Source organism: Topomyia yanbarensis, chromosome 2, assembly GCF_030247195.1.
Source record: "Topomyia yanbarensis strain Yona2022 chromosome 2, ASM3024719v1, whole genome shotgun sequence".
Taxonomy (NCBI): domain Eukaryota; kingdom Metazoa; phylum Arthropoda; class Insecta; order Diptera; family Culicidae; genus Topomyia; species Topomyia yanbarensis.
The window spans coordinates 309,265,201-309,285,526 of NC_080671.1; the positions used below are offsets into that span (position 1 = coordinate 309,265,201).

Genomic DNA, 20,326 nt, shown 5'->3' on the forward strand with positions numbered 1-20,326 from the left:
GAAGTCATTTTTTAATTAATGTTCTTTAGTTTTATAAAATTATTCAAAAACTGCGTAAAACTTTAAGAAGGTACGGTTGAATGAAGTTTCTCAAATGTAGGTGCATGTAAAAACTATTCAATAGTATGCTATATTTCACCCTAAGGAGGAAAATTTGGTAAAAACCAAAATTTCTCACTAGGGTGAAAATTTGTTGATTAATTCACCATACACTATTCAATAGTGTAGAAAAATTATATTTTTATTATGCATTTTATACGATAAGTTTCATAAAACATTGAGCTTATTTATTTAATTGATGATATATGTATCATTTCATATCATTTAATTGTTTTTTTTTATGAATATGTACCAGCAAATAAAAGTATCAGGATACAAACAATGTAGGACAACAACAATAAATTCAAGCTTACCTAGTAGAACTCTGAAATATTGACAACCCCGAGTGAGCTTGAAAAAGAAACGAAGGAAATATCACGCTCGGTGCGCTGAAGGGTATGCTTCGATAGTATGCCTTGTCGTTCAATTGTGTGTCGCAGCGCATTCATTCAGTTATTTTCGGTTGAAATTCAATTTCAGTTGCAAACTGAATGTTGATGCTATGCTGACTATGAATTATCGAGCAAAAATACATCAGGCATAGATTACACACTTCACTTATGCTCGAAAATATAAAAGATGTCACTTTCTGTCCACATATAACAAATGAATGCGTTGGTTGGTGAAGGAATACATAGTTTCCCTGCACTGAAGGGATTCGATTCTGCGTGAAGCTTTAGTCAGCTTGGAGGTGAATGTGTGAGAAAGGCGTTAACTGAATGCTGGTTTCAGTAAATTCTCACAGCAATTGGCAACTGAATTTGAGATTGCACAGCAAATTACAAGCCAGAATATTTAAGTCATACTTGACTACTACTAACTACTTGCCATGAAATTGTAAAATAAATATTTAGTCGGCTTCCTGGTGCACTTGCGAACGATAACATATGCTAAAACCAAATCTCAAATTGAAGATTAGTGAATTATTACTGTCGTTCCAACTTGCCCCTCTGTATGTACTTCTATTTGTCCCAAAATAAGGGGTATAATGAAACGCTAAAAATTTAAGGTGAACAATGGTTTCTCAGCAGATATTTCATAATTACTACACTTCATAGAACCTAAACAATTGTTAAACATACAACTTTTTAGTAATAATCTGCAACAACATTTTTCGATCGATTGATCTGGTTAGTAAAACAGAAGGTTTTTGATTTCCCGAACAACGAAAAATAAACAAAAGTGCGAAAATCGTTGAGATGTTTCAAACTACCACTTATGGTATTCAAAAGGTGCGTTTAAGGATGCTTTTTGCTGGAAAAATAATCTCAACAATTGAACAGTTTAAAGGCAGAAATTGGCATCTTCTATATTTTTGGCACCAACGCAGTTCACCTGCGTAATCTACAGTGCTGTTCGAAATAATAGCAGCGCCAGCGTTTTTTTTATGTATGGTGATTTGGCTTTGAATATGACACATTCTTTCGTGACGTTACAACGATTTGACGATTCTTCATTCCATTAATACGTTATAACTTTATCAAATGAACGCCTACATCAAAACTTATTACAGATTCGGAAAGTAGACAAAATTTCACTAAGGATTCAATAAACATAAACTGAATATACTGGAAGAGAATTGTTTTATGACCGATAATGTAACGTGACGTTACAACGCGTCACAAATTAGAACTTTCAACGTATTTCTATAAAAGTCAAAATATCTGCTCTATAAGATTTTTTATCAAGAACAAATCTTCTGATGTATTTCTTAATAGCATACAAATAACTAGGTGTCATTAAATATATTTTTTATTGTTTTGTTTCTTATTAAGCATCTTTTAACTTTCGTGACGTTACAACGCTCCTTTTTCAGAAAAGCGATATCTCATTGCGTTGTAACGTCACGAAAATCTTCAACTCTGTAAGTTGCGCTGGTGCTATTGTTTTGAGTAAAATTTTAAACATTTATCACATTTAACCATTTAATGATAATTTATTCGAATTACAATAGAGGGTAGTCGAAAAATCACGCTACAGTTTATTTTTTTTAATTGTCGCAAAAATAATTGATCAAGCCAAGAAATGTGTTTTCATATATGTTGTTGATAGATTTGAGCCATTTGACACATTAAATTATTTGACAGGGCTCAATCTGGTAGTTTAACGGAGCCAGAATAGCAGCTTTTAACACATATTTCACAAACAAAAGTAAACTGGCAGTATTGCTTTATTTAATTTGGTAAGGAATCAGTTTCCCGATCCGAGTTTATAGTATGATATTTGTATTGTTGGGCTTAATCAAGTGGATTTATATGATAAAGCGAGCACAATTTAAGCGCCAGACAATCGACAGTGCTAAGGGACCATTCATTAATTACGTAACGCAAAAATTGCCCAAAATTGACTCCCCCCATGCAACAAATTGTCACAAATGTCTCCATCCCCCTCCTCTATTACGTAACAAATTCATTGAAATTTTTTTTCTTCGCTGAATACATGTTACGTAACGATCTCTCCCCCTATGTCAAGACTTGTCGTACCCCCTCCCCCCACTCCCCTAAAAGCGTTACGTAATTTATGAATCGTCCCTAAGTATACTGAAATATTGTATATATTATACTTGCAAAGATTCAAAGATAAGGAACACGTCACATCGCCGTGATGTTACGAAACAATGTGTTACATCCAATCGTCAATTCGACGGGATTTTAAATGTCTGCAAACACCAATAAACACTCCCTCATCTATCTTTTTTGAGCTCATTTGAGATGTGCCAAAGCCTTTTTATCCCACTCTAAGCAATTGAGAGGATTTAGTGCGGTCACCCAGATATGTATCTGTAGACCCAATTATGTCTTTACAACCTCCCGTAAATTTGAATAGATATCCGTCTATATTGGATTTAATACCTCAGGCATTTCGATAATGTAGCTGCTTTGACGATGTATATGTTAGTTACTAAATGACGGCACGTGCGACTACAACGGAGCCCGATCAGAAACACATAACAGAAATCTTTCAAAACTATATCTCGCATTGTTACTTGTTATTTTATGTTATTTTAACTACTAACTAATTTATAACACAATATGTTACAAAAATTGTGTTTTGTTATAATCTTGTTATTTCATTCTGATCGGGAGGTTGCGGATAACCTTATATCGGGTGTCTCGTCGATGATGGCGAAGTGTGGAATTGTTGATTGCTGGAAGCGAAGAAATATTCAGGGAACGCACTTATTATTAATGGCTAAATACTAACCCGAAAACAAAGTTCGGATAGTTCATTTGAAAAAGTTGTAACAGAGAATGAACGTTGGTCAAATCGTTGTAACGTCACGAAAGAATGTGTCGATGGTATATAACACCTTAAGCTCTTAAGGATATACATTCTGAATTTATGAATATCACGCTAGTATAATTTCCTGTTCACGAAACAACTTGAAAGCGTTTCAATAAACCATACGAAGTAAAATTTGACACTATATCTGATAACTCATTCAAGCGTCTGATAAAAGTTAAACTACGTGACGTTACAACGCAAAGTGTATGCTGTTCTAACTTTAGTTCCCCACATCCAATAAAAGAAATTGTAGGCTTTTTGGAAACGTATTTTTTAACACAAAGAGAATCCGGAATATAAATTTGAACAAAATTTCAGTTTTTTAATAAAATTAAAAAATGGGCATTTTTCGTGACGTTACAACGCAGAAACAACCAAAACTTCTATTAGTTCAAAAAGTATTAGTGGTCAAATCAAGAAAAAAATCCTTCTAGCTTTATTGTTCTACACTCAATAACGAACAAATTACTTTGAACAGATAATAATTTCGATCATAGTTTCATGAAATAGAACTTTTCTTAGAAGTCAATAATTTAGGAGCCATTTTCCGTGAAATTCAACTTACTTTGCTGTATATTTTTATACTATTTGTCGAAATGTCAATAGTTGGATTACATAGCTTTTCAATAGTTTAAACACTACCGAATCGTAAAAAAAATATTGTGATACCAAAATAAGGCAAAACAAAAACCTCCTTCTGGTGTACAAGCCCGCGGAATGTGTCATATGTTTTTCATGTTCGTATCGTGTATAGTGATAAAAATTCAGTTCCTGGTGGTCGTCTAACCTACTGACGTCTACCTTTCGATTTTAATAATACCACTTTACTATCATCAGCTCACTAAAGGGTACGCCACTCTTCGACTGTCCACTTGGCGTGAAATTCGACAACGTTCAGACAATTGTGAAGGTGCCGTATTGTCAGTAGTGGTACTTTTCTCGGACTTCCTGCGTGCAAATTTGTCTTAATCAATCGTTTTCTATTCGTTGACGTTGCAATAGAATGTTCCAGGTCTTTCTAGAATTCTCTCGAAGACATAAACCAATATTATTTTGCCATCCGACTCATCAGTTTGTTAAGTTTGAGCGGATGTTGTTCGCTATCTACCGCTAGTTTCACATTTGTTTGTCCAGTGAAATGCATTGTGTATCTTTGTGTTAGAACACTGTAAAAGTTCTAAAAGTGTAACTTCACGGTTTGTTTTGCCACCAGAATTCAACCGTTTGATGAGACTTTGCTCCTCGACTGTACAGTGCCTCGAACGACCCATTTTCATGAAATACTACAATATGTAAACTTATAATTTCGGGTTAATTGTAAGCGTAGGAATACTATTCCGCACAAAATAGATTGACTAAACTGAAAATCTTGGAAACTTTAGCGATTTGAAAACCTTTTGTGGTAGCGCTGCTATTTTTACGATCAGCTTTATATCGACTTTCTTCCAACTGTGTTTCGTAAACAATAAACTATTGATTCCAAATGGTGGCGTGTTCTACTCTTCGTACTATAGGTCACTTACAAAAACATATAATGTTATTGGAGAATAGAACGTATGGGAGTATTTTACATTAAACTCGAAAAATATTTGCTCTGCTAATTTTTCGAACAGCGCTGTATATCTCGTGTACTTTTGCTCAATAATCTCTCTCAGAGCTGTCATAGAAAAAAATTTCAGTTTGCTTCTGAAACCGAACATATGCGAACCAGAATGCGCTGTGCTGGGAGAACGAATGGCAAAGGAAACGAAACAAAAATTTCATTCATCGCGGTGGTCAAGTTCTGATCAGGGCTTTAACCGGCGCCTGCAAATTCAATTATCACATGGCTACTATTAGGCGCGCTGAGTCATTTTCATCTGATCTTTGTGAATTTGACTACGGAACATCATAGAATCTGATATGCAACTGCCCAGCAGCAACGCAATTGCAATTTCGAGTTTTTGGCTGTACATATACGAAACTATTGGTAGGTGAATTGAATTGTATTTCCAATGCATTGAATGCATTCAATTCTTCTGGAAACATCAGGCAGCTTGGAAGTGAATGAATGAGAGAGGATTTGAAAATGTATGCTGCTGCGATCACGCAAAAATAGACACTTGAATTTGAGATTTCGCATCATTGCGCTTTTTTGTTTAAAGCTACTATGGCTACAATGTTATAATAGGGAGCTACAACTTAGCTTGGATACTTCTGTTTCAACCGAATTTACGAATTTGGAGCATGAATAATGAAGTACAGTACATGAGTCTGACTAATATGCAAACAATCCACAGAGGACTTTGCTTCTCATGCTTGGCACAAACATACACAATTCAATAAGGCAGCAAAACGAAGAACAATCGAATAGCAACATTGGAAAGAATACTACTTCGTTTGTTCGATGAGAGCTCACTCTCTTCGATAGACCCAGGATATTACAAATTTGTTATGCAACAGCATACAACTTCCAATACAAACAGTAAATAAGACACGCGAATCAGTTCATTTAGCTACCACTCTGGAAAATCCGATGAAACCATTTTGAAACAGTGAAAGTGTGGTGACTTATTGTTGCAATTAGCATTACGGTTCTCACTCTCTCTCTCCTGAGCTTTCATCGTGGTTTCACTTTCAGACATGAAATAAGAAAATATCGAGACCCTTGACTGAACTGGATGACATGCGCGAACGCTATTGGCAAACACTTAATCTCGTTAATTTAAGGATACTGAAATCATAATTCAATCGCTTTATGCACATTCCACTCTCGTTCGGTTTACCTTTATTTATGTACGAAGTAAATTATATGTAGGGGAATTGTGGGAAAAACCGACACTGTGGGTAAAACCGACACCCCACAACTTTTCCTAGAAATCAAATGTTTATTCATTTCATAATGATACAATATTATTGGTACGTTTATTTAGAGCATTTGAAGAAAAATTGGATTTACGTTAGTGCGCCGAATGTCATAAAAATTAACAAAACATTCGACAGCAGCGTTCATACTCGTCTGGATGTAAAATATCGTTGGTAGATTTTAAGGTTTTAACCGAACGAAAGCTCTTCAAATAACCCCATTTTTCAGTACCTATTATTATCGGCCTGTCCTATGATCAACTAGGTGCATTGAAGACGAGTTTAAAAAATTCAATATTTTTAATTGCTTTTATAAAAAAATGTGCGCTGTTGGGGTAAAACCGACACCCTATGGTTAGGGTAAAACCGACACCCTGTTAAGATGGTTGTGTATAGTTGCGATTCATTTCAAAATACTGGGGATCTTTGTGACACTTCAATTAGCCTATTAGAACACTATAGTATTAGCAGAAATACACAGAAATACTTTTATTGTGTTTATTTCTTGTAAGTCTCTTTAAAAATCAAAAATTGAAATTTTTGCATATCTGATTCTAACGAAGCTTTTGCTATTTCTGCAAAAAGGTCATCAAACCGAATTTCTAGTGTTCTCTTGGTTTGTCATAGACGAATTTTATCACAATGAGACAATGATATTATGTATACTCCAATAGATCGTTGATGATCAGAGTCCGAAAAATCAAATCTGAAAAAGATAGTTTTACTAAGAAGTGTGTGTGTCACTTATAAGTGAATGAATCCAGTTAGCAGAACGTAGAACGCTTGAAAATCTTCTCTTATGAAATAAAATGACACTGGAGGTTGCAATGATGTGCGCAAGGATTATTTGGAAATACTCATATCAATAAATAATCCTATAGCATAAAATACTCTTATTTATAGTACTACGCTTTCGAACTTTCTTCCCCTCACTACATGATGAAGCAATAAAAAGCACATATTTGCATCATACATACTCACACTTTATTAATCACGCATATATCTCATTTTTAATAAAGATAAAGATTTTAATAAAGTGGAGAGAAAATAAATTAAAGGGGGTGTCGATCTTACCCCTATGGGGTGTCGGTTTTACCCGCAGTGCTTACAAAAAGTCACTTTGTTTTCCAAGTTTTACAACCAATATTTTTTAATGAAATTAATTTTTTGAAGCGCTGAAAAAATTAAGTCTTGTTAAGAATTTTCTGAAGAAGAATTCTGCATAAAAATTATAATTTTATTGGTTTTGTGGCAACTTAGAAAAAGTGTTAAGCTTAAGGTGTCGGTTTTAACCATAATTCCCCTACCAGCTAAAGGTATTCTTTTCATCGAGCGGACTGTTTGTCAACTGGACCGGTGTGTGTAGATGATTTAAAGATTTGTATGTTTGTACATATTAAATTTTTAGCAGATTTTTCAAATTTGCGAATCAATACCGAACAAATGTAGTTTAGTTTAAACAGAACACTTAGTAGTGCTCGGAATACCTAGAGCTTTTCAAATTTATTCTGAATTTTCTTCCACAGTTAGTATTCAAAATTTTTGTTCTCTTCCCATTTCTTCCAACAGGAAAATTATGAAACGACATGACAATGCACAATTCCTCGAATAACGTGGGAACGTGCCATGTAAGCCAATTTATTCTGATTCCTGATTCTATTAAATTTTTCTTTGTTTTCCTGCCTTGTTAAATTGTGCATCTTTATAGCTAGCATATGAGGCAAATTCCGCATTGGAAATAATTTGATACTTGAATTTCACCAAAACCATGAATTTACGTAAATTTACCTGATTTTTAACTGTTATCTTATGCGTATACCTCCAGCACGTCGATAAGATCACTTATTTTCAGATATCCGAGGTCTGCTACTTCTGAAATTCATAAAGTGTTTTAATTTGAAAACACGAATAAGCTAGTATTAATGGATTAACCGTGATGTCAGTTGTTGCAGTACACCGTAACTAAGTCTACATATGATACGTGCTCAGTACTGGTCTGATCACAGTGAAGGTTGCTATAGCTAAAGGATGCAGATACATCTGTTTATTTGCCATTTCACGGCTGACAGAACAGTGCGTGGCTTGTCAGATTGCGAGTCACCTCCGCGTATAGTTTGCGTAGCTTGAGTGTGAAATCTCGCGCTTTTACGACTACCGAGATGAGTTGAGGTAAGTTCCAGTAAAGTTATGCATTTTGCAGATAAGAAGTTTGATTGATTCACAATGGCAAGGAATTAATTAAACGTCCTTTAATTTGTATACGTCAACCGCCTGTACATATACCTTTTTTGCATACGAAGCGCAAAGAAGATGTATCTGAAGTGTAAACGAGCGTATCCAAGACATTCCTGAAAGCAAATGCATCACTTTCGAACCTGCAGATTGCGCTTTCATACGAAAGATATGATTACATCCAAATATATCACTAGAAGTTTATTTATTTACGTTTCCAACAGCCCGTGGGATGCAGATTGGGTTTCACTGCGACTGCAGCAAGAGGTGAGGTAGAAAAGTGAAAAAACATGCTCTGTTGATTGTATTAGAGTGCTGGCAAGTCAGCGATTTCGGAAGATGGATGCATATACGTATGAAAATGCAAATGCACGCAACAAGCGCAAGCAACGCTGCGTATGTTGTCTAGGGATACCTACATCACCTTGTTTTACATAACACACCGACAGTCAGAAGGGTACCATAACCCGAGGTTAAAAGGTGGCAAACATTATGCACCAATGCCAGTTCTAGAGAAACGTGAAACAGTTTTTGTTTTCCCGATTGTTATAAGGTAAAAGTGCTTGCTATTACCCCGTCTGGCATAGTTTTCTGCAAAATGCAATTCTTATTATTAGTACATACACGCTCATCATATTCGATGTCTTTAAATTTCGTTTCGAAATTTGTGCTATACGACTATAACTTGGTAGACCGCAACCATACAAATATGTCGCTAGAAATTGTTTCTGATATATTTACTTTCGCCGATAAAACGATTACACGGATTAGCAGTTTTGCTGCTAAATGTCTTTAAAACGCATAAAACGTCGAGATTTGTTGTTTGAAGAAAATTGACTTTTTTACACTCAGTTGATTTGGCACATTTTTGCCTTTCTCATATAGAAAGGTTGTGCTATTACTTTGAAAAACGCGAACCTTATCCTGGCCCGACCAAGGGCCAAATTGCTTTGCTTCGACTAAAATAGATTTTCTGATCTAAACAGGGTGCGTGGCGAGGGGTTACCCCCACCTATAACACACTCAATTCAGCAGATATATCACATTTCTACAACCGATACGGATATGGACATGAAAAACAAATGTGTGTTGGATACCGCGGCTACTCTTAGCTGAATAAAAATCTTAATCATTTTTGCGGCGATTTCTAACTGATGGGAAATCACAACACACCAGTAAAAAAATGACAGCAAACTGTAGTGCATTATAAAGGCGAACAGTTCCGCCGACGGGGAATGTAATCGTTCTTTTTTTCAAGGATAGCAAAGAAATTGCCATTGACGATTTTTTTGGAAGAGAGAAAGGTTGTCAATGGAAAAGAGGAGACCGAGGAGGGTTGAAACAGTTTTGACGTAGGACTACGTCTTTGTTTTCGATATGGGGGTGCACTTTGCAAATACTACAAAAATGGTATGTAACGAAAAGTGGTCCAATTTTAAACGCATATAATTCAGCCATCTCACGATAAATTTTCAAATTTTTTGCACAAATCGCCCCGAAATACTTCTAAAAATAGATTCCAATAGATAAACCCAAAGATTTTTGATATCATGGCATTAAAAATTTAAATAATATACAACCTTGTCAAAATATCGCGCATTTACACAAAGAAGATAGCGCTTCCCAAGCCCGGTACGACAGATTTGTGTACCTAGCGCGCTACGCTTCTATGAATGACGTCATCATCGACTATTTAAAGAACGGATTTGGCCGGACAAGCTCAGTTGCCTGTTGACCGGCAGGCGGAGTAGATCACTGCGCTGTGTGTTTTCACAGTCAGTGTGGCTGTGAGTGTGTGAGTGAGAAGTCCGTTGCACTGCTTGTGAAGGTACGCTGTCACAGATTTTTCTGTAATGTCAGAGATTTCTTTCATATTTTTTGATCACAGATTCTTTTTGACAGATGGTAGATTTTCGGTATTTTGATGAAAATTTGATAGATTTTTGGAAATATTGTGATTTTTCGGAAATTTATCACAGATTTTTTCCTGTTTCAGTTATCACAGATGATATTTTTGACCGATACACGGATTTCAATGTGGCATCCCTGATTGTTAAAGGAAGGACGAAAACTTTCTTAGCAACAAATTCACGCGGATCGCCGGAAATGATTATGATATATGATTAAGACCACTGCATTCGCTACATTTATATACGTACTTTAGGAAAGTTTAAATGATGGCAAAATAAAACTAGAAAGCTTGGCCTATACATGAAATGTGATTATATTGTCTAAAATTTGATTTTTCTTCACCGGTCCGGGTTTTTACAACACACAATCGAAAAGTTTTTACAGTTTTTAAAAGCTGATCTTGTGCTATAAAGATTTAGTTTCAAATATTAGTTCGGTCACGGTTTGCTGTCTTCTTTCTTCAGATCTTCTCAAATAAGTTTAATCGGGTTCGATCGCCTACTAGAAATGAAATAACTTGATAACCAACAACTTTTGGTTCAAAATGTAACATTCGATGTTGATTGGTTGTGCTTAAACTATTCGTAAGAAATATATTTGGTTTATTATTACTCTAAATGTACCAAGAAAATAAATATTTTACATTAAGTAGTATAGTCCTACGTCTACAGTTCGTGCAACCCCATAGGGCTCTCCCTTGTATTTTTTGTTTTTATTATATAAATCAACAAAAACTGGCATTCGGTGATTACTTATTTTTAAATTTCTTACTTCTGTTTATGCTTTATCATATTAAGCCAGAATAATAACAAAGCATCAATATATTGATTTTTGAAACAGTGTTCTCTGTGTTGTTTCAACTCTCCACCTACCAAGGTTAGTTGAAACAGCAACCAACATGAGTTAACCAATTATTTTAAATATTATTAAAACGTTTTATATAGCACCAAATGTTACTTTTGTGTCATTTTTATTCGTTCATATAAAGAAAATTCCTTAAGATGACATGCATTCCTATCATTATTTTTCACATTGTAGATCTACGTAAAAATTGACACTTGTTTTGAAAATTATTGTTAGATTTTGGCCACAAATGCAGGAATTTCTGTACCGATCAGAGCTGCAAATATTCACCAGGTTGTTTTGAACTTGAAGGAAGAACAAATCTCCAATCATGCCCTACTATGTTCAGTTCGCAGTTATTCGTTTACATCATTCATTCAAACAGTCGAGCTGCTCAATCATTTTCCTTTCGTTTTCGATTTCATTTACATTTAACATAAACTGTCAACATTTAACATAAACTGGCTTCCACAGAGCAGATGACAACTTTGGTTGGTGAATGAAAAAGCATCAATTTGAAATGAAGGCGTACGGTTTGGTTATGAAAATCCCGCCAACTTGAAAGTGAATGATTAAAGGAGGCTTTGAATTTGAATCATGGTTGAGTTTGATTGAGCTGAAATTTGAAAATGAAAATTTGCACCACTGGTACTGATCCTATCAGTAGTAATACCGGTTACCGATCCACTAGTTAACTATAACTGTAGAATCAAGAAATATGATGCCCATTTTCATTGATTTTGATATGTATTATTTTTCAACCACTTCCCCTAGGACATTCTGTATTGATTAAAATAGTTGATATGACGAGTGATACTATTTATGGCTATAAGTGAACTAGAACTAGAAAAACTGAGACAGCTGATCAATGTTGTTAATTCATTATTGATTATTATTAGTAGTTCAGGAACGTTAATATTATTATAACATTGCCATAAGACTAGAAGTTCATCATTGAGAAGAGTTGAAACAACGTGTTTCAACTCTCCTAGATCGAGAAGTAAAGCTTGATCCACGATTTACAATATACAGGTACATTGCAACAATGGTTACTGTAAGACTACATAATTATGATATTGTCATGATGCAATATCGCCTAATATCCCATTAATATTATCTCATTCATGTCCATGTTGTTTGTGGACAACAACAATTTCAAATCATTTTTTCAAATTGTTCTAATATTTTGAAAATGAATTAGTTGGTATTTATAACAAAACTTCAGTTCACTATGCTTCTTTAAAGCCCATGTTTGTACTTATTTCTGTACTCCCACTGTGTGTAATGAAACTTTTTTAAACGGAGGTTCTGGACAAAAATAGAACGGGTAAGAATATCCTTTTCATTTTCTGTTTTATTCCAAAAATAGATGCTTTATTGACCAAATTTTTTTTAAATATATATTTATTTCTAATAGTATCGAAATAATCAATAATAAAATCTAAAATGTATATCGCATGTTTAATACAATTACGCAAAAGCCTGTTGTTTATAAATAACGTTGAAAATGTAAAGGTTTAATGGGTGTTTTGCGTGTCTTCCTCTTGTCGCAGTTGCTCAATCATTGTTTTGTTTTTATGTTTCACGGATGCATTTAAGGGATTACATAGCTTTTTATTTTTCAAAAAATCGATTTCTTTATTATTTTACCTGAAAGTACAAATTCTTGAGAATATTTTCCTAAATCTATATAGAGATCTGAGATATAGATCGAAAGTTACAGCGTTTCCAAGCGCGCTTCGTCTACCAAGAGCTCCAGTAGGAGTAGAGCTTAGGCGGAGTTACTATGAATTGTTCAAAACTACCAACATGTATCATGTCAAAAGCAGATTTGTCTCTCTGTACCATGAGACTTTTTTCGGTCTGTTTATTCTAAATCCTTGCTCTCACTTGAGTACTATGGCTCTAAGCTTTCCTAACTATTCCTACTTAGCAATCTCTAGCTCATTGAATGTGGTTAGGAGGAAAAACCTTTCTTAATCCACCTAGCGGTGCAATTGTGCCTTTCTCAATCACACTCAGACACGAGAATTTTTAGTTGCTTATATTTATTAAAAGATTTCAAATGAATACGTTACAATTTTATTATACATGACTTGACAACTATATACAAGAAAAGAAATCATTATACGAGTTCTAAAATTTTGCAAAAGAAAAAAACAGCCACGGTAGCATTGAATTGAAAAAAGAAAAAGTCCCAAAAAGTCGATTTTTATAAAAAAAAAATCGAAATAACATAAAATCTCGACGTTTCATGCGTTTTAAAGATATTTAGCATCAAAAATACGAATTCGATTTCTGAAATTTCATGGAGTCCCCCTTTGAAAACAAAAATTTGAGCTCCGGCTTATATGAGAATTTTATATGTGACGGTTTAGTCTATATTTCCGGAACCATATAAGCGATTCGTACGAAATTTAATAGACATCTGTGGGGATGTTATAGCTATAATTTGGGTAAGTTTGTAAAATCGGCCCAACCATTTCCGGGAAACTGATGTGAATTCGTTAATTTTGAAAGATGGCCGCTTTTCCTTCGAAGTAGTTGTGGTTACATTTTGGAAAAAATTTCACCTTCATACATTCATTGCAGAATTTACTAAAATCGACGTGATCGTGCTCATCACCCTGTAATTCTGGAACCGGAAGTCGGATCTATTAGAAATTCAATAGCACCCTATGGGAACGTTGTACCTTTCATTTGAGACTAAGTTTGTCAAAATCGGTTCAGCCATCTCTGAGAAAAATGAGTGACATTTTTGGTCACATACACACACAGACGCACATACATACACACATACATACATACATACATACACACGCACAGACATTTGCCGAACTCGACGAACTGAATCGAATGGTATACGTCACTCGGCTCTCCGGGCCTCCTTTAAAAAGTCGGTTTTCAGAGCAATTGCAATACCTTTCTATTGAGAAAGGCAAAAAGATAAAAGTAAAATCAGTTGTGATCCAATTAAATAACGTTTAACAAACAACCAAAAAATTTAAAGATATTTTTATGTAAACTTTTAGAAAAAAGTGGTATGTTTCTCTTGTTGACGATTTCCGTGTATAACCTGCTGGAATCGGAATATCGAAACCTCGACACACGCAGAAAAAAATATTGTTAAAAGTAAGAGTGTTCCGCCCTTAGCAAAAACAATCAACGTTAGGTTGAAAGTAAAACTTTTAAATTAATCAAGAATAATAATCAAAATAAAAGTTTTCCTTTTAAGCTTTTACAGAATAGTATCAAAATAAAAGTTTTATTTTCAAACTTCAAGCTTTGGTTGTTTTTTGCTAAGAGCCAATTTTTTTTCGTGTGCAAGGGTCGTACAAGTTTCAGTGCGATATACACTAAGGTTTTCTTTTAAACGGTTTTTTTCGCACGGTTTTTTGCACGGTTTTCGCAATTACCACGGTTTTTCGCAAAAATATGGGAATTTTTGGAACGGGATTGACGAGTAGATGTCAAATACCGATGTCTGAGGCCATTTCGAAAACCAAGATATTCATTTAGCATAATTTTCAATTACCAAAACAATGTGAGAATTTTTGGAATAGCGTTGATGAATAAATACCGGATGTCAATTCCGGATGTTTTAATCTAAGATGGTGACTTCTAGTTAAGCGAACATCTCATTCATCTTAATAATACAACGAAGACCTGATTTTATTATTCTCCCTGATTTTGTCAGTTTTTTTATTCGATTATGAGCCTCGAAAATATGCTCGATGAGCTCTAGCATACGAACCAGCTCATATTCGAGTAAATCCATTCATGAACAAATCTTTCTTATCTTGTAAATGCAGATGACGTCAGACCTCTGGCAACTGCATATTTGTCAATCAAGTTCCAAAACACTCCACGTTGTCTGAGTTACACACAGTATGGTTAAGCTTGTAGTTGCCATTTTATATTTCAAAATGGCATCAGAAATTGATCTCTATCATATACTCATTAGGCCCGCTCTGAACATATGCATACTGATTGGGTTATAGAAAATTCCGTTAGACAGTAAGTCGCCATCTTGGTATTCCTAATGGCCTCAGACATCCATAATCGCCATCTTGATTTTCAAAACACCTTCAGACATCGATATCTGGCGCCTACTCGCCAAGCCCGTTCCAAAAATTCTCGTATCGATTGGGTTTTAGAGAATTCCATTTGAACTGGAAGTCGCCATCTTGGTTTTCAAAAAGGTCACAGACATCGATATCTGGCATCTACTCATCCAGCTCATTCCAAAAATACCCATACTGATTAGATTTTAGAGAATTGCGGTACGTATCTCCGTGTAAAAAAAATCTTTGTGTATGACTTTACCGACTGTATTCATAATTTGCATTAAAAATAATTTTTAATTGAATTAAAAATGAAATTGATTTCCCGTAGCGATCTTGTATTTTTAAGTCGCTAACCCAAACTTTGCTGTAATTACCAAGTCCGCTCGGTAACCTTATCTTCCAAGGTGCAGCAGGCAACGCACCTTATATTTCACCACCAAGGAAGAGGTTCTCAACACGCAGCAGTAAGATGCGCCAACAAGACCCGACGAACAGGCTGTAGCGATATTCTTGACCATTTTACATATTGTAAAAACACGAAAGAGCTACGGCTCAGTTGTAAATTTAAATATTTTTAAATATTCAGTTGTGCTAACGCATTGAGCCGTGTCAAATATATTTAAAATAAAAAAACCTTATCTTGCTATCGGTAGAGATTCCAGATTTCAACAAACTTGCACCAATCGTTAATTTTATCGATTCGTTCCAAGATTACATGCCTTGCTTAAACAAAACGAGATCTGCAGTAAATGAATTACCCATGTTTCTCGCATGTCTTTAACAATATAATTATAGGTACTATTTTTTAAACTTCTTTGTAGCCAAATATTCGGTCGATAAGAAAATCATCTAACTTGTGCTTCCCTTGATTCACTGACATTAACGCAATTTTCAACATGTTGCAATGAAAATTTGTTAAAAAATCGTCGGTTTTTTATTTCAGCCGAAAATACCTCACCCCCTGAAATGTGTTATGGCTAAAGAACAATAGACTAAGCACACATGGATTACCAAGCGGACTAGTACAAACTATCCTAAAATCATATTAACATGTAAAGTAGCCGAAACTCTAAAAAACTTCATAAACTAATAAGAATTAAATAACGCCTAAGACTCCAACACTTTATTTAGATTGAAGCTATTCTAATTCGCGTTTGGTCGATGCGGTCCATGAAATATTTTTCATGTATATCAATGTAATTCCATTAAATATTAATATGTCGTAATTGCCTCTGCATGACACATAAGTTAGTACTAAACGATTTCGAGTTTCTCGTTTAGCATAAATAAACGCTAATTAAATCGTCTCGAGCTGTCGCTAATTTATTTTTACAGCCAACCATTAAGTAAGTAATTATTTTTATCAGTTTTTAAAACACGTCCCGTTACTTTAATACCTGATGCTCGATCGATGCTAAAAGGTACGATAATGGTAAATTGTCGCTGAAACAGGCTATATCATCTACTAATAAATTACCTTCGTGTGAGTTAACGCTGTCTTCGAGTGCAAGACGTCGCAAAGCTTTAAAACATTGCCCGCAAGCAACCCTGGCTGAACTAGATTTGCAAGTTGCGCTTTCTGTAGACCTGCTTTACGTAGAGGAGTATTATGTTTCGCCTAGTTCCAGAGAGCTGTAGATCCGTACGTACAAGGTCAGGGGCGTTTGATGCATCGAGGATTAAATACATGTTTGTGGTTTGACACTCGAAAGTAGCTATCCTAAATGAATAGCAAATGGAAATTTATAGCACAATTTGGTTTTTAACTGTTTACATACACTGTCTTAACCTATATAATATCAGTTTCCTAGAAACAAAATTAGATATAGATGGATAGGAGCCTTGCTTGACATTAAGCTCGAACTCAATACACATTAAATGTACAGACAGCATTTCGATACATTTGTGAGTTGGCAACGAATTGTTCAAGAGTGACAACTTGATTGATAACTAGGCGAAGTTAAGTGCTTGCACCAAGAATTTTTTCGCCCCAGAAGATCCTAGACCAAAAACAAATCGACTTCAAAGTTGTTTGCGTGTTAATATGTATGTGGTTCGCCTTCTTTTCAGTTTAACCCTCAAAAAGGCAACCGGGTCTCAGAGGCCCGGCACGTTACAATTTTTTAGTTACAAAAAAATGTGTATGCAGTATAAGCTTGGGCATGGAAATTTTGATAAGTAGCTTTGAAATCTATAACAAAAATCAAGAATTGTGAAATTTTCATCTATGGATTGATGCGCAGCTATGTTTGAATTTTTTACATGCACAAAAAGGCAAGCCGGGCCTGGCAGGCCCGGTGTGCATGCAATATTTACTAAGAATACCACGGGTTTTATACATTAATATTTATCTGAAAAAAAACATTTTGATGAGTTCATCTTCATATTAGCAGGAATTTTTTCATGTTTTGATTGATTTTATCTTTTTACTTTTTTTTATAAGAAAAAAATCTTGAAAGTTTTAGAGAATTCTATACATTTCTGTTAATAAGAAATGTAAAAATAGCATACGATAATGACGTGTGTCATATTCTTTTGGGTAAATACTTTTATTTCACCCACTGTGGTCTACTTGACAATTATTTGGATACAACATAACCTAACTCTGTCGTTATTGTCTATTTTTGTTGTCTATTCTTTGTGTTATAGTTGTCGTTTTTAATCAAATTGTAGGATCTAAAAGCAACAAAAAATTGAAATGGCTATAAGACGATATGCCCATGTTTTCAATCGTCTCAAAGAATCTGAAATAATGGAAGAAATTCGAGCAAATTCAACAGCAGACGATTCTGAAACTGATTTGCAAAGCGAGGAAGAAGATGTGAATGATATTGCTGAATCCGATGCAAAAAAAAATATGAATATGTACTCCGGTTATGCACCAGAAGAAATTAATAGCAACCCAGAAAATTTATTGGTCGTGTTCAAACGAAATGGAGCTCAAAACCAATCGACAGTCGACGTGATCTTCCGAGTACTCACCTTTTGGAAAAAAATTACCTTTTCACATCCATCGTCTTATACGCTGAAATCGGGATTTGCTGCGTGTACGTACTCATCATCCTGTAATTCCGGAACCGGAAGTCGGATCAATTAGAAATTCAACAGCAGCCAATGGGAATGTTGTACCTTTCATTTGAAACCAAGTTTGTAAAAATCGGTAAAGAATTCACTGAGAAATAGGTACGACATTATCTTAGGAACTTGGTGAGTTCCCCCGGGGCATCAAGAACCGCCATAGCTGGCCAATGTGGTCGAAGTGCCTTCGGTGGGTCATTAATGATCTAGACATGCAAAGCCAAGTAATGTTGCACATATTTTAATATATATTGCATCACTTGGATATCATGGTGGTATCAGTTTCTATGGAAATTTGCTGTGTGATTGTACTCTTCAACACGTAACTCCAGAACCGAAAGTCGGATCAATAAAAAAATCAATTGCGACCGATGGGAAGGCTGCACGTTTCATTTGAGACTGAATTTGTACAAATCGATCCAGCCATCTCAGAGAAAAATCTGTGAGATTGTTTGCCACATACATACATCCATACATACACACACATACAGACATTTTACGATCTCGATGAACTGAGTCGAATGGTATAAGAGATTTGGCCATGCGGGTCTCGGTTAAAAAGTCGAAATTTCGACCGATTGCATAACCTTTCTATATGAGAACGGCAAAAAAGAGCTTGAATTTAGACGGGCCTGAGAGGCCCGGCTTGCCCTTTAATGTTAGGATTTTAGCTTGCCTTCACAAGGGTTAAAGAAAACTAACTACTATGTGCGGTGCTTGGGCTGTTCGCAACGCTGATGTATTCTATATGGGTTTGTTCTATTTTACATCACCGGCTAAAACAGATCGATCGCAATGCTGAGATGCAGTTCTATTTTTCGAGCATTTTTTAGATCTGATTTAGAACAGCTCGACTTTTTTTGTTTTCAATTTTTCAGAATTGGAAACACGAGTAGAACACTGTTTTAAATATTTTTTTATTAGTATGCGTGACGACTGACAACAGATAAAAATAGATGTGTCGCATAAGTGATAAACAACAAAATCGAATGAACAACATTTAGAACAGGTGGCTAGATCACCGCGTTGGGAACACCGTGTTCTAGATGTATTTTGACAGATCCAAATTATCCGACGGCTTGGAACAATTTTACATCACAGCAGAAGCGGATCCAGAAAAAAAATTTCGGGAGGGGTCCGAAAATTTGATTTTGGGATCTACATTGTACAATACTTTATACGTCAAAACTTCATTTAATTAAAATTAGTTTTGGTGGTCAAATTTGGTTTGAAGTGATTGTATGTTTGAAACTAATATAAAATTAAAACTAATTTAAAATTTCTCAACAGGTTGAAAATTCTCGGAGGGGGGGGGGCTCCGGTCCCCCAGGACTCTCCCCCTGGATCCGCCACTGTATCACAGCATTGCGAACAGCCTTAGGAATCGATCCTAGATTGGTTGCGTACCAGGCGAGAGCCTTACCAACTATACATTACTCTCCAAAACTGTTTTTACTTCATGTGTGACAGACATGCATTTTATACCTTTCAATTTTAAAAGATAATACCGCATAATTCACTAAAACCACTCACCCAAATTCAGTTAAGCTTAATTTTGTTAAAATGCTAGAAAGCTCGAGTTTCTTGTTTGACGCTGTACGATTGTGGATAAACAGGTGAAGATGCCTATCGGTACATCAAACGACCCGTTGCTTCAAAGTACACTTACAATCTTCGTTGCAGTTCTTTTTGTGTAGAAATTCGCCACACAATGCACAAACGATGCATAAATCTGACCTCCGGAGGCAAAATTTCAATTGTGTAGATGGTGCATCATTTTCTCGATTTATATGTGCCTCAGGTTTGCCGATCCTACTATCTGAAAGTCTTCATAAGTTCAACTGTAGCAACTTGGACGGCATCGACTTGCTAATTCGAACTATGGTAATCGTACGAATTAGAGCGGATAGACATGCTTTTCGCAACAGTTTTTACTTCTCATGTTGGCCAGCAACTTACTCCTGCCA

At 35.3% G+C, this 20,326-nt stretch overlaps 2 protein-coding genes across 3 annotated transcripts in view; one reads left to right on the forward strand and one right to left on the reverse strand.

Moving 5' to 3' along the window:
* The window catches only part of LOC131683523 (uncharacterized), a 223,635-nt gene that overhangs the window by 133,641 nt on the left and 69,668 nt on the right, over positions 1 to 20,326 (reverse strand). The gene's annotated exons all lie outside the window — the stretch shown is intronic.
* LOC131683525 (beta-galactosidase-like) overlaps positions 1 to 20,326 on the forward strand; it is a 103,783-nt gene that overhangs the window by 52,973 nt on the left and 30,484 nt on the right. The window contains exon 1 of one of the 2 annotated variants that reach the window (XM_058965569.1): positions 8,247 to 8,397. The exons of the other annotated variant lie outside the window; for it this stretch is intronic. The gene's annotated coding sequence lies outside the window, so the exon portion shown is untranslated. Of the gene's footprint in view, positions 1 to 8,246; positions 8,398 to 20,326 lie in introns of those variants that run through there. 2 annotated transcript variants of the gene reach the window in all.